The 15,704-nt window shown below is 44.5% G+C and overlaps 1 protein-coding gene across 1 annotated transcript in view; it reads left to right on the top strand.

The window, feature by feature from the left end:
• Positions 1–15,704, top strand: part of LOC142295913 (uncharacterized) — a 77,315-nt gene that overhangs the window by 35,679 nt on the left and 25,932 nt on the right. The window lies entirely within an intron of this gene.

The following is a 15,704-nucleotide window of genomic DNA, read 5'->3' as shown; positions in this document are numbered from 1 at the left end:
TCCTGAATGGCGAGTCCTCATTGGGTAAAACCATATATTGCAGTAAATGTGCCATTAACGTCTCAGGATGCGGTAACGCCTGTAAACTTACCCTTCTCAGGTAAAACCTCACACTTGTCCTTCTCAGATGAAACTTCAAGTCCTTTCTTGTAGATGCCATGTCCCCTTATCAGAAAGGCTCTGGGTTGCATTTAGCCCCCAAGCTCCATGTAGGTTGCAGCTTATCTTAGTTGAGGTGTTGTGTCCGAAATGTAGCAGGAATATGGAGACAGTGTGGACATCGTCCTGCCGAGGTCACACAACAAATCCCAGGGGGTTTTCTATGGGGCTCAGAAATACAGTTTTGCCGACTTCAGAAATTGACTATTATTTCCTTGGGCAAAAGTTTGACTGCTCGGGCTGATCAGCTCTACACGGCAGAGATGGTGACACAGAGTCTACTGATGTCATGGTTTTTTTTTTTTTTTTTTTATGTATGTCTTTTACGTATACGAAATGCAGTTGTAAGGTTAGTGGTGTGGAATCTGCACAGACCCGCGGCGGCTCCGTCAGGTGTGGAATGTGGAGCATTACGGTATCTCCTGTAGTTTTCGTCTATGATATTTACCACAACTACTTACGAGCTTTTAGTTTTGTGTCAATTCTTAGTCGTCAGTGATTTTATATATATATATATATATATGTATGTATATATATATATATATATATATATATAATCTCCTGCCATGTCACAGGATTGGAGCCCTCAGGCGCGGGGGGCCAATGACACCAAGATCATTACTGATGATATAGAAAAGCATGGCGGGCACAAATGTAGTCTTTTTCACGACATCTCTGTTTTTCGTTCTCACTCTCGTTCTCGCTCTTGTTCTTGTTCTCTCTCTTGTTCTCGTTCTCTCTCTTGTTCTCGCTCTTGTTCTTGTTCTCTCTCTTGTTCTCGTTCTCTCTCTTGTTCTCTCTTGTTCTCGTTCTCTCTCTTGTTCTCGTTCTCTCTCTTGTTCTCGTTCTCTCTCTTGTTCTCGTTCTCTCTCTTGTTCTCGTTCTCTCTCTTGTTCTCGTTCTCTCTTGTTCTCGTTCTCTCTCTTGTTCTCGTTCTCTCTCTTGTTCTCGTTCTCTCTCTTGTTCTCGTTCTCTCTCTTGTTCTCGTTCTCTCTCTCGTTCTCTCTCTTGTTCTCGTTCTCTCTCTTGTTCTCGTTCTCTCTCTTGTTCTCGTTCTCTCTCTTGTTCTCGTTCTCTCTCTTGTTCTCGTTCTCTCTCTCGTTCTCTCTCTTGTTCTCGTTCTCTCTCTTGTTCTCGTTCTCTCTCTTGTTCTCGTTCTCTCTCTTGTTCTCGTTCTCTCTCTTGTTCTCGTTCTCTCTCTCGTTCTCTCTTGTTCTCGTTCTCTCTCTCTTGTTCTCGTTCTCTCTCTTGTTCTCGTTCTCTCTCTTGTTCTCGTTCTCTCTCTCTTGTTCTCGTTCTCTCTCTCTTGTTCTCGTTCTCTCTCTTGTTCTCGTTCTCTCTCTTGTTCTCGTTCTCTCTCTTGTTCTCGTTCTCTCTCTTGTTCTCGTTCTCTCTCTTGTTCTCGTTCTCTCTCTTGTTCTCGTTCTCTCTCTTGTTCTCGTTCTCTCTCTTGTTCTCGTTCTCTCTCTTGTTCTCTCTCTTGTTCTCTCTCTTGTTCTCTCTCTTGTTCTCTCTCTTGTTCTCTCTCTTGTTCTCTCTCTTGTTCTCTCTCTTGTTCTCTCTCTTGTTCTCTCTTGTTCTCGTTCTCTCTGTCACTCTCGTTCTCTGTCGCTCTCATTCTCTCTATCGTTCTCTGTCGTTCTCTTTCTGTCGTTCTTTCTCTCGCTCTTTCTCTTGCTCTCTTTCTCTTTCTCTCGCTCTTTCTCTCGCTCTTTCTCTCGCTCTCTTTCTCTCGCTCTCTTTCTCTCGCTCTCTTTCTCTCGCTCTCTTTCTCTCGCTCTCTTTCTCTCGCTCTCTTTCTCTCGCTCTCTTTCTCTCGCTCTCTTTCTCTCGCTCTCTTTCTCTCGCTCTCTTTCTCTCGCTCTCTTTCTCTCGCTCTCTTTCTCTCGCTCTCTTTCTCTCGCTCTCTTTCTCTCGCTCTCGTTCTCTCGCTCTCTTTCTCTCGCTCTCGCTCGCTCTCGTTCTCTCGCTCTCGTTCTCGTTCTCTCGCTCTCGTTCTCTCGCTCTCTTTCTCTCGCTCTCGTTCTCTCGCTCTCTCGCTCTCGCTCTCGTTCGCTCTCGTTCTCTCGCTCTCGTTCTCTCGCTCTCGTTCTCTCGCTCTCGTTCTCTCGCTCTCGTTCGCTCTCGTTCTCTCGCTCTCGTTCTCTCGCTCTCGTTCTCTCGCTCTCGTTCTCTCGCTCTCGTTCTCTCGCTCTCGTTCTCTCGCTCTCGTTCTCTCGCTCTCGCTCTCTCGCTCTCGTTCTCTCGCTCTCGCTCTCTCGCTCTCGTTCTCTCGCTCTCGCTCTCTCGCTCTCGTTCTCTCGCTCTCGTTCTCTCGCTCTCGTTCTCTCGCTCTCGTTCTCTCGCTCTCGTTCTCTCGCTCTCGTTCTCTCGCTCTCGTTCTCTCGCTCTCGTTCTCTCGCTCTCGTTCTCTCGCTCTCGTTCTCTCGCTCTCGTTCTCTCGCTCTCGTTCTCTCGTTCTCTCGTTCTCTCGCTCTCTCGTTCTCTCGCTCTCGTTCTCTCGTTCTCTCGTTCTCTCGCTCTCTCGTTCTCTCGCTCTCGTTCTTGTTCTCTTTCGTTCTTGTTCTCTTTCGTTCTTGTTCTCTTTCGTTCTTGTTCTCTTTCGTTCTTGTTCTCTTTCTTTCTTGTTCTCTTTCGTTCTTGTTCTCTTTCGTTCTTGTTCTCTTTCTTTCTTGTTCTCTTTCTTTCTTGTTCTCTTTCTTTCTTGTTCTCTTTCTTTCTTGTTCTCTTTCTTTCTTGTTCTCTTTCTTTCTTGTTCTCTTTCTTTCTTGTTCTCTTTCTTTCTTGTTCTCTTTCTTTCTTGTTCTCTTTCTTTCTTGTTCTCTTTCTTTCTTTCTTGTTTGCTTTCTTTTTTGTTCTCTCTTTACAGCAGCTCGGTCTTTTTTCTCTTTACAGTAGTTCGGTCTCATCTGCAATACCACATCCATCCCATGGACAGGAGTGGCTTTTATAAGAAAGCAAAGTGTGCATGTCTAGGGGACAAGATGGACTGAACAAGGTGAAAGACCTAGTCCTACCTTGTGATCAAGGTTTCTTTAAAGGGGTTCTCCAGATAACATTACCCCCTGGGTCGGGCCTAGTTCAGAGCCTGGGGAGGAGAGCGACACTACGACACAAGTGCAAAGAGCACCAAAGTATGGAAGCTGTTGAACATGACTTTGCAGAGGACATAGTCGGTCATGGCTGCAGGGTTTGCTCCGGTGGAGAGGGGCAGGTTTACGTTTTGTTGTGCCGGGTGTAGAGCCCCTAATGTATTATGCAGAGACTCGTGGAATTCTCTCCATACCATACAAGTGACCATATTCAGTGCGATCTCTCCAGGCCTGGGTGTCTCAGCCGCGTATTCACACCATGCTGTCTGCAGATCAGCGCCCCCCCCCCCCCCTCCCGTCTGCAGATCAGCGCCCCCCCCCTCCCGTCTGCAGCGCGCGGCTGGGTTGCTCCAGGCTGTAGGTTGAGTAACATTTGTCCTAGTTTCCTCTGAAGCCACTTTTATATTATTAGAAAGTAAAGTTAATGGGATGAAGCTGCTTCAGTCACAGACAAGCCCGGGCTGCGAAAAACAAGCCGGGGGACACTGCACCGAGGCAGGGCACTGCTGCTCCATGTGATACTGCTGAAAGGAGTCTGCATTTAAAGGGACATTAACCCTAAATTGATCATATAATGTCCTGTTAATGCATTCCAGACTTATTACTCTGTGCCCCGAAGCCTCTGACTACACACTGCCAAAACAAAGGGCCCGGAATAGCAAAGCTTCATTACCCTATGTGTATAATTATTAATGAATGGTCTCTGTATAGAAGACATGTAATAACTGACAGAATATTCCTTATTCATAGCTATGTAATGTAACCCTTTCAAGACCATAATACAACAGCTCCTAGAAGAAAATGTATAGTTCTGTAAGTATAATACTGCCCCTATGTACAAGAATATAACTACTATAATACTGCCCCTATGTACAAGAATATAACTACTATAATACTGCCCCCTATGTACAAGAATATAACTACTATAATACTGCTCCTATGTACAAGAATATAACTACTATAATACTGCCCCTATGTACAAGAATATAACTACTATAATACTGCCCCTATGTACAAGAATATAACTACTATAATACTGCCCCTATGTACAAGAATATAACTACTATAATACTGCCCCTATGTACAAGAATATAACTACTATAATACTGCCCTCTATGTACAAGAATATAACTACTATAATACTGCCCCTATGTACAAGAATATAACGACTATAATACTGCCCCTATGTACAAGAATATAACTACTATAATACTGCCCCCTATATACAAGAATATAACTACTATAATACTGCCCCTATGTACAAGAATATAACGACTATAATACTACCCCTATGTACAAGAATATAACTACTATAATACTGCCCCCTATATACAAGAATATAACTACTATAATACTGCCCCTATATACAAGAATATAACGACTATAATACTGCCTCTATGTACAAGAATATAACTACTATAATACTACCCCTATGTACAAGAATATAACTACTATAATAGTGCCCCTATGTACAAGAAATTAACTACTATAATACTGCCCCTATGTACAAGAATATAACTACTATAATACTGCTACTATGTACAAGAATATAACTACTATAATAGTGCCCCTATGTACAAGAATATAACTATTATAATACTGCCCTCTATGTACAAGAATATAACTACTATAATACTGCCCCCTATATACAAGAATATAACTACTATAATACTGCTCCTATGTACAAGAATATAACTACTATAATACTGCTCCCTATGTACAAGAATATAACTACTATAATACTACCCCTATGTACAAGAATATAACTACTATAATACTGCCCCTATGTACAAGAATATACCTACTATAATACTGCCCCTATGTAGAAGAATATAACTACTATAATACTACCCCTATGTACAAGAATATAACTACTATAATACTACCCCTATGTACAAGAATATAACTACTATAATACTGCCCCTATGTACAAGAATATACCTACTATAATACTGCCCCATGTACAAGAATATAACTACTATAATACTGCCCCTATGTACAAGAATATACCTACTATAATACTGCCCCATGTACAAGAATATAACTACTATAATACTGCTGCTATGTACAAGAATATAACTACTATAATACTGCCCCTATGTACAAGAATATACCTACTATAATACTGCCCCATGTACAAGAATATAACTACTATAATACTGCCCCCTATATACAAGAATATAACTACTATAATACTGCCCCTATGTACAAGAATATACCTACTATAATACTGCCCTATGTACAAGAATATAACTACTATAATACTGCCCCCTATATACAAAAATATAACTACTATAATACTGCCCCTATATACAAGAATATAACGACTATAATACTGCCTCTATGTACAAGAATATAACTACTATAATAGTGCCCCTATGTACAAGAATATAACTACTATAATACTGCTCCTATATACAAGAATATAACTACTATAATACTGCCCCTATGTACAAGAATATAACTACTATAATACTGCCCCTATGTACAAGAATATAACTACTATAATACTGCCCCTATGTACAAGAATATAACTACTATAATACTGCCCCTATGTACAAGAATATAACTACTATAATAGTGCCCCTATGTACAAGAATATACCTACTATAATACTGCCCCATGTACAAGAATATAACTACTATAATACTGCTGCTATGTACAAGAATATACCTACTATAATACTGCCCCTATGTACAAGAATATAACTACTATAATACTGCCCCTATGTACAAGAATATAACTACTATAATACTGCCCCTATGTACAAGAATATAACTACTATAATACTGCCCCTATGTACAAGAATATAACTACTATAATACTGCCCCTATGTACAAGAATATAACTACTATAATACTGCCCCTATGTACAAGAATATAACTACTATAATACTGCTCCTATATACAAGAATATAACTACTATAATAGTGCCCCTATGTACAAGAATATACCTACTATAATACTGCCCCATGTACAAGAATATAACTGCTATAATACTGCCCCTATGTACAAGAATATAACTACTATAATACTGCTCCTATATACAAGAATATAACTACTATAATACTGCCCCCTATGTACAAGATTATAACTACTATACCATGCATGTTTGTGTATGTTATATTTGCGGGATGTTATGGGGCCGATGAACCCGTGTTTTTCTCTCTTGCGATGTGTTGAGGATTAGAAACGTTAATTGCTTTTCCTCGTCACAATGAGACGGGTTCGGCCTCCGATTTGTTTAGAAAACAAAATGAGACGCAGGATGATGGAGGTTGTGATCTCGTTGCCCTGTATAGGGAAGGTTGTGAAACAGAGGAAATATCTGAAACAGCAATTTTAAGAACACATTTTTTACATGATAAAGTGAGAGATCATTTAAAGGGACGGGGCCATTTTCAATGTTCCTCTATTTGATTACACAATTTAAGAATAGTCCCTTTTTTTTTTTTTCTATACAAGACATTTAGTTCTAGAAATCTCATTAATAAGATATTGCATTACACTTTACATGTCCCCGAATACAGGTAAGACATATACTGTACAGCCACAGAGTGCTAAAATAATACTACCATACAATACAGAAATAAAAATACCCACAAGTACTTACATCAAACTACAACATAGTTCTCAAATAATAGCGATAGAGTACTGAAATAACCCCACCATACAGTATTTAAATAATACTGCCTCACACTGCTCATATACTGATTTATTGGTCAGGACTCGAGCTATACCCGTGTTAATATTTAATTACAGCTGCAGTTTCTACAACAACACGTGTTCTTGTTTTCAGAGTCCATTAGCCGCTCTGGAATTTCAGCTGCTTTACAAGCCATATTGTCACTGTGTACTACAGTTACCTGATGGGGTCCTGATAGGAGCAGTATTATAGTAGCTGTATTCTTGTATATAGGGGCAGTATTATAGTAGTTATATTCTTGTACATAGGGGCAGTATTATAGTAGTTATATTCTTGTATATAGGGGCAGTATTATAGTAGTTATATTCTTGTACATAGGGGCAGTATTATAGTAGTTATATTCTTGTATATAGGGGCAGTATTATAGTAGTTATATTCTTGTACATAGGAGCAGTATTATAGTAGTTATATTCTTGTATATAGGGGGCAGTATTATAGTAGTTATATTCTTGTACATAGGGGCAGTATTATAGTAGTTATATTCTTGTACATAGGAGCAGTATTATAGTAGTTATATTCTTGTATATAGGGGGCAGTATTATAGTAGTTATATTCTTGTACATAGGGGCAGTATTTTAGTAGTTATATTCTTGTACATAGGGGCAGTATTATAGTAGTTATATTCTTGTACATAGGAGCAGTATTATAGTAGTTATATTCTTGTATATAGGGGGCAGTATTATAGTAGTTATATTCTTGTACATAGGGGTAGTATTATAGTAGTTATATTCTTGTACATAGGGGCAGTATTATAGTAGTTATATTCTTGTATATAGGGGGCAGTATTGTAGTTATATTCTTGTACATAGGGGCAGTATTATAGTAGTTATATTCTTGTATATAGGGGCAGTATTATAGTAGTTATATTCTTGTACATAGGAGCAGTATTATAGTAGTTCTATTCCTGTATATAGGAGCAGTATTATAGTAGTTATATTCTTGTACATAGGGGCAGTATTATAGCAGTTATATTCTTGTACCTAGGGGCAGTATTATAGTAGTTATATTCTTGTACATAGGGACAGTATTATAGTAGTAATATTCTTGTACATAGGGGCAGTATTATAGTAGTTATATTCTTGTATATAGGAGCAGTATTATAGTAGTTATATTCTTGTATATAGGAGCAGTATTATAGTAGTTATATTCTCGTACATAGGGGCAGTATTATAGCAGTTATATTCCTGTACATAGGAACAGTATTATAGTAGTTATATTCTTGTACATAGGGGGCAGTATTATAGTAGTTATATTCTTGTACATAGGAGCAGTATTAGGCTATGTGCGCACGTTGCGTAAATACATGCAGTTACGCTGCACTTTGTAGCGCAGCGTAACTGCATGCGTCCTGCGTCCCCTGCACAGTCTATGGAGATTGTGCAGGGGCCGTGCGCACGTGGCGTCTTAGAGCGCAGCGCTTCGGCTGCTGCTCGAAGCGCTGCGTTCTAAGAAGTGACATGTCACTTCTTCCGTGCGCTTTGCCGGCAGCTCCTGCTCTGTCTATGGCAGGAGCTGCAGGCAGAGCGCATGGAATCGGCTTTTTTTTTTTTTCTCTACGGACATTTTCTGCAGCGATTTGAAGCGCACGTGTGCTCTTCAGATCGCTGCAGAAATTTCTGCAGGGCTAGTACACAACGTGCGCACATAGCCTTATAGTAGTTATAGTCTTGTACATAGGGACAGTATTATAGTAGTTATATTCTTGTACATAGGTGCAGTATTATAGTAGTTATATTCTTGTACATAGGGGCAGTATTATAGTAGTTATATTCTTGTACATAGGGAGCAGTATTATAGTAGTTATATTCTTGTATATAGGAGCAGTATTATAGTAGTTATATTCTTGTACATAGGGGCAGTATTATAGTAGTTATATTCTTGAACATAGGGAGCAGTATTATAGTAGTTATATTCTTGTACATAGGGGCAGTATTATAGTAGTTATATTCTTGTACATAGGGGCAGTATTATAGTAGTTATATTCTTGTATATAGGGGGCAGTATTATAGTAGTTATATTCTTGTACATAGGAGCAGTATTATAGCAGTTATATTCTTGTATATAGGAGCAGTATTATAGTAGTTATATTCTTGTACATAGGAGCAGTATTATAGCAGTTATATTCTTGTATATAGGAGCAGTATTATAGCAGTTATATTCTTGTATATAGGAGCAGTATTATAGCAGTTATATTCTTGTACATAGGAGCAGTATTATAGCAGTTATATTCTTGTACATAGGAGCAGTATTATAGCAGTTATATTCTTGTATATAGGAGCAGTATTATAGTAGCTATATTCTTGTACATAGGGGGCAGTATTATAGCAGTTATATTCTTGTACATAGGGGCAGTATTACAGTAGTTATATTCTTGTACATAGGGGCAGTATTATAGTAGTTATATTCTTGTACATAGGAGTAGTATTATAGTAGTTATATTCTTGTACATAGGGGCAGTATTATAGTAGCTATATTCTTGTACATAGGGGCAGTATTATAGCAGTTATATTCTTGTACATAGGGGGCAGTATTATAGTAGTTATGTTCTTGTATATGATCCGTCATCACCCAGGATTAGTCTGTGCTGGTATCCTGAGCTATCTGTGCATGGAGGATTTGGAGACAGATGAATAGGAGGGGGCAGATTCTGATAAAGATTTAGTAAGTGGGATCAGGGAAGAGTTAGATCAGTGACTGGAGGTGATAGGTCTGTCTGAAGAGATGTATTTTTTAATTGGGTTTAAAAATGTGGGGATTGGGTATTGTATTGTCTGGGGTAGTGCATTCCATAAAACTGGTGCAGCTTGAGAGAAATCTTGCAGAGATGTGAGGATCAGATTATGGAGGATGTGAGGCTTAGATCAGTTGCATAATGGAGAGCAATAGTAGGTGATGGGCAGAGGTGAGGGAGATGTTGGGTGGTGCAGAACTGTGGAGAGTTTTGTGGATGAGAGATGAGTTTGTATTGTATCCTGTAGTGATTGGGTAACCAGTGCAATGACTGGCACAAGGTGGAGGCATCTGTGCAATGGCTGGATAGAATTATTACCCTGGCTGCCGCATTCAGGATGGATTGGAGAGGACAAAGTTTGGTTAGACTGTAATATTTTCCCACATTGCAGATGTAGGGCGTTTTGTGGGGAACGTCTTGATCACATATTGCTCATGCGTTGTACACCTGCACGTTTCCATTGTCGGTGTATAGCGGTATGTAGCACGGTCTGCAGACTGTAAGTGTTGCTGCATTACACAGATTGCACGGATGTGTTTGCTCTTGTTGTAAATGTCTGGTAAACCGCACATTGTACGTTGCGCTTCCTCTTCTGCGAGATGCAAACATCAGTTGAGTTATTGCCTGAATGAACTTGGCAAATCTTCTACACACAGAACATAAGAAGTGCTGAAATATTCAATGAGATTGTGTCCCGGAGACGGGCCCGGACTGCTGCACACGGGTCACACACCGGGCGGGATACAAGGCACGGCTGCCAGGATTGCTCCAGATAATTGCATTCATGTCAGGCGTTGCAGATTGTACTGTATATTATGGTCTAACGTAAAAGCATCCAACCTATGCCGCAATCCACATGAGATTTCAGAAACAATATTTATCTTATATAAAGGAGTATGTGGATAAAAGCAGCTAATGACCTTAACCAGATCTGTCTGTGCGATGGGGGGGTGGCCTACTGGCAATTTGTGGATTGGGAAGTCTAATGTAAACCTCACAATAGGAGGAATCCTATGAGCACTCTAGAATGAGAGGCGGCCGGGGGAGCACTCTAGAATGAGAGGCGGCCAGGGAGCACTCTAGAATGAGAGGCGGCCGGGGAGCACTCTAGAATGAGAGGCGGCCGGGGAGCACTCTAGAATGAGAGGCGGCCGGGGAGCACTCTAGAATGAGAGGCGGCCGGGGAGCACTCTAGAATGAGAGGCGGCCGGGGAGCACTCTAGAATGAGAGGCGGCCGGGGAGCACTCTAGAATGAGAGGCGACCGGGGAGCACTCTAGAATGAGAGGCGACCGGGGAGCACTCTAGAATGAGAGGCGACCGGGGAGCACTCTAGAATGAGAGGCGACCGGGGAGCACTCTAGAATGAGAGGCGACCGGGGAGCACTCTAGAATGAGAGGCGACCGGGGAGCACTCTAGAATGAGAGGCGACCGGGGAGCACTCTAGAATGAGAGGCGACCGGGGAGCACTCTAGAATGAGAGGCGACCGGGGAGCACTCTAGAATGAGAGGCGACTGGAGAGCACTCTAAAATGATAAGCGGCCGGGGAGCACTCTAGAATGAGATGAACGGAGAGCACTCTCGAATGAGGCAGTTGGGGAGGGGGGCACTCTAGAATGAGAGGCGGCCAGGGAGCACTCTAGAATGAGAGGCGACCGGGGAGCACTCTAGAATGAGAGGCGACCGTGGAGCACTCTAGAATGAGAGGCGACCGGGGAGCACTCTAGAATGAGAGGCGACCGGGGAGCACTCTAGAATGAGAGGCGACCGGGGAGCACTCTAGAATGAGAGGCGACCGGGGATCACTCTAGAATGAGAGGTGACCGGGGAGCACTCTAGAATGAGAGGTGACTGGAGAGCACTCTAAAATGATAAGCGGCCGGGGAGCACTCTAGAATGAGATGAACGGAGAGCACTCTCGAATGAGGCAGTTGGGGAGGGGGGCACTCTAGAATGAGAGGCGACCGAGGAGCACTCTAGAATGAGAGGCGACCGGGGAGCACTCTAGAATGAGAGGCGACCGGTGAGCACTCTAGAATGAGAGGCGACCGGGGAGCACTCTAGAATGAGAGGCGACCGGGGATCACTCTAGACTGAGAGGCGGCCGGGGAGCACTCTAGACTGAGAGGCGGCCGGGGAGCACTCTAGACTGAGAGGCGGCCGGGGAGCACTCTAGACTGAGAGGCGGCCGGGGAGCACTCTAGACTGACACTCTAGACTGAGAGGCGGCCGGGGAGCACTCTAGACTGAGAGGCGGCCGGGGAGCACTCTAGACTGAGAGGCGGCCGGGGAGCACTCTAGACTGAGAGGCGGCCGGGGAGCACTCTAGACCAGGGTTTCCCAACTCCAGTCATCAAGGCACACCAACAGTGCAGGTTTTTGGGATTTCCTTAGTACTCGGTGGCTTCCGTAGGCGGCCTGTTGGCACTCTGTGGCACAATGTGACATGCAAATTGTCCTGTGAGCACTGTGATAACTGTCTTCGCTTATCACATACCCTTTAAGATGCTCTGACGCGCGGCCTTGTGCACTGGTGGCGTGTAGCTGCTGTATGTTGCGTGGGCTTGTGCACTGGTGGCATGTAGCTGCTGTATGACGCGCGGCCTTGTGCACTGGTGGCGTGTAGCTGCTGTATGTTGCGTGGCCTTGTGCACTGGTGGCGTGTAGCTGCTGTATGTTGCGTGGGCTTGTGCACTGGTGGCGTGTAGCTGCTGTATGACGCGCGACCTTGTGCACTGGTGGCGTGTAGCTGCTGTATGATGCGCGGCCTTGTGCACTGGTGGCGTGTAGCTGCTGTATGACGCGCGGCCTTGTGCACTGGTGGCGTGTAGCTGCTGTATGACGCGCGGCCTTGTGCACTGGTGGCGTGTAGCTGCTGTATGACGCGCGGCCTTGTGCACTGGTGGCGTGTAGCTGCTGTATGACGCGCGGCCTTGTGCACTGGTGGCGTGTAGCTGCTGTATGTTGCGCGGCCTTGTGCACTGGTGGCGTGTAGCTGCTGTATGACGCGCGGCCTTGTGCACTGGTGGCGTGTAGCTGCTGTATGACGCGCGGCCTTGTGCACTGGTGGCGTGTAGCTGCTGTATGACGCGCGGCCTTGTGCACTGGTTGCGTGTAGCTGCTGTATGTTGTGCGGCCTTGTGCACTGGTGGCGTGTAGCTGCTGTATGATGCGCGGCCTTGTGCACTGGTGGCGTGTAGCTGCTGTATGACGCGCGGCCTTGTGCACTGGTGGCGTGTAGCTGCTGTATGACGTGCGGCCTTGTGCACTGGTGGCGTGTAGCTGCTGTATGTTGCGCGGCCTTGTGCACTGGTTGCGTGTAGCTGCTGTATGTTGCGCGGCCTTGTGCACTGGTGGCGTGTAGCTGCTGTATGTTGCGCGGCCTTGTGCACTGGTGGCGTGTAGCTGCTGTATGTTGCGCGGCCTTGTGCACTGGTTGCGTGTAGCTGCTGTATGTTGCGCGGCCTTGTGCACTGGTGGCGTGTAGCTGCTGTATGTTGCGCGGCCTTGTGCACTGGTTGCGTGTAGCTGCTGTATGTTGCGCGGCCTTGTGCACTGGTGGCGTGTAGCTGCTGTATGTTGCGCGGCCTTGTGGTGTGTGGTAGTATGTGGACAGGCCGGGTGTACACGCGTGTCAGCAGTAGGATTCTATGAACGCTCTGTAGGATTACATCGCTTTTGTAGATGAGGTATTTTCCGGTTTGGGACGTGATCGCTTTCATACCTCCAGCAATTACTTTCCATGGATTAGTTCCTATGGATAAACTGGATATGGCCGTCAGCTCGGGGCATCGTAAAACACAGGAATGCCTTTTACAATGTGAAGCCGCGGCTGTGAACCTGCTGCACACAGCTCTGCTGACGGGCGCGGGTGAAGAATTTGAGGACAGCGCTCGGATGACAGGGAGGAGGACAGCGCTCGGATCACAGGGAGGAGGACAGCGCTCGGATCACAGGGAGGAGGACAGCGCTCGGATGACAGGGAGGAGGACAGCGCTCGGATCACAGGGAGGAGGACAGCAGCTTCGTGTACATGTCCCAACCTCAAAATTCAGGTACGGGAAGTGGAAGATGCCCAAACACGAGAGAGTGTATGGCGGTCAGACCGGCCGCTCATCTGTGGGGTCTTCCCTTGATGGAAAAAATTGGTAAAACAAGGACTGGGCATGCTTAATTTCAATATGCCCAATCCTTTGCTTTGCCGGGAGGTCAGCAGAGTTGGCTGGCAGCTGCTTATTCGAGACATTGCTGATATCGGACGGTTCAGATTTATATTCAAATTAGGGGATAATTCAAATCTCCGGCGACTTTGTAGGAAATAATCCATGCAAATGTTGCCATCGCCGCTCTGCACTGGAAAGGTTTGTGAGGCCGCCCGGCACACTTACACCCCAATCCACCAAAACGCCAACTCTGGGGCTTGGCATAGACTGGGTCCTGGTTATAGCTCGTCATATTTAATAGTGGTCCACAAATATTCCATGGAGTCCCCGAATACCTCCTGGAGAGCAGTCATAAGTGGCCTGTCCACCAAAACCAATGTCTTCCTTAGGCCTCATGGCCACGTTTATCCCTAGCAAAGGGTAAGCCTCTTCCAGGGAGTCTATATAGTAATTGTACCTAGACACAGGGCAGCAGCAGGCAAATGTCCTGTAGGGTCCAATGGTCCCCTTGCAAATCTAAGTAAAGCCCAAGGCAAGGTGTGTAAATGTAGCCATAGTGGGTATATACCTTACAGCCGATGCTGCGATGTCGCAAGCGATAGTCCCCGCCCCCGTCGCAAATACGATATCGTGTGATAGCTGGCGTAGCGAAAATTATCGCTACGCCAACTTCACATGCACTCACCTGCCCTGCGACCGTCGCTCTGGCCGGCGACCCGCCTCCTTCCTAAGGGGGCGGGTCGTGCGGCGTCATAGCAATGTCACACGGCAGGCGGCCAATAGCGGCGGAGGGGCGGAGAAACATCCCGCCCACCTCCGTCCTTCCGCATTGCAGCCGGCGGCAGGTAAGGAGATGTTCCTCGCTCCTGCGGCTTCATACACAGCGATGTGCGCTGCCGCAGGAACGAGGATCAACATCGTACCTATCGCGGCACCGGCATTATGGAAATGTCGGTGAAAGCAACGATGATACGATAACGACGCTTTTGCGCTCGTTCATCGTATCATCTAGCATTTACACACAACGATGTCGAAAGTGACGCCGGATGTGCGTCACTTTCGATTTGACCCCACCGACATCGCACCTGCGATGTTGCAACGTGCAAAGCTGCCCTAAGACCAATTATGATGGCCAATAAGGAGTCTGGATTTCTATGAAGCTTTGATGTGATTCAAACTGGACGCCTAATTTTGGCTTGACTTTTGGAATTGGCCATTGAAACACAAGGAAGCAGCCGGCAGATGGACAAGTATAATATTCATTGGGACGGGGTAGTTGGACACGATCATCAGGCAGGTGCATGATGATATGAGATTACGTTCTGATGGACATCCCGATGGAAAGCTTAGCCGTCCATTGCAGATTGCGTTGGCTTTAGATGTGATAAACAGCTTTTATATTTCTTGGCGTTTCACAAGTTGGCTTGGACTACACTTAACCCCCATGGCGGTCCCCACATCATAACATTGCTATTAGACCTAAAGCCAAAAGAACTGGTTTCCAGAGACTGCCAATGTAGTGGAAATGCTCTACCAAACACGATTTTGTAACCATCTCTTAGCAAATGGCTTTAAAGAGTCTATAAAGGAATAAGCCTCATACGTTTAACACCTTAAGAAATCATCTACGGATGTGATATTGTAATTAAAATGCATATGTATGCGTTGCGTTATACTTGATTGTTATAATGTTCTATAGTGTAGTCTGCAGTGCGCTGTGTTGTAGGTAGTGGCAGAATAGTAGTAACCGATAGCAGGAATATTGGCTAAAGGCGACCATACACAGTAGATGGTGATCGGCCGAACAATGCTTTGCCCGATCGTTCGCTGACCATTATCTCAGCCGTCTATCC

This window comes from Anomaloglossus baeobatrachus, chromosome 3 (assembly GCF_048569485.1).
Source record: "Anomaloglossus baeobatrachus isolate aAnoBae1 chromosome 3, aAnoBae1.hap1, whole genome shotgun sequence".
Classification (NCBI taxonomy): Eukaryota; Metazoa; Chordata; class Amphibia; order Anura; family Aromobatidae; genus Anomaloglossus; species Anomaloglossus baeobatrachus.
Note: the sequence above shows the minus strand (reverse complement) of the source record. Positions and strands in the feature narration are given on the sequence as shown.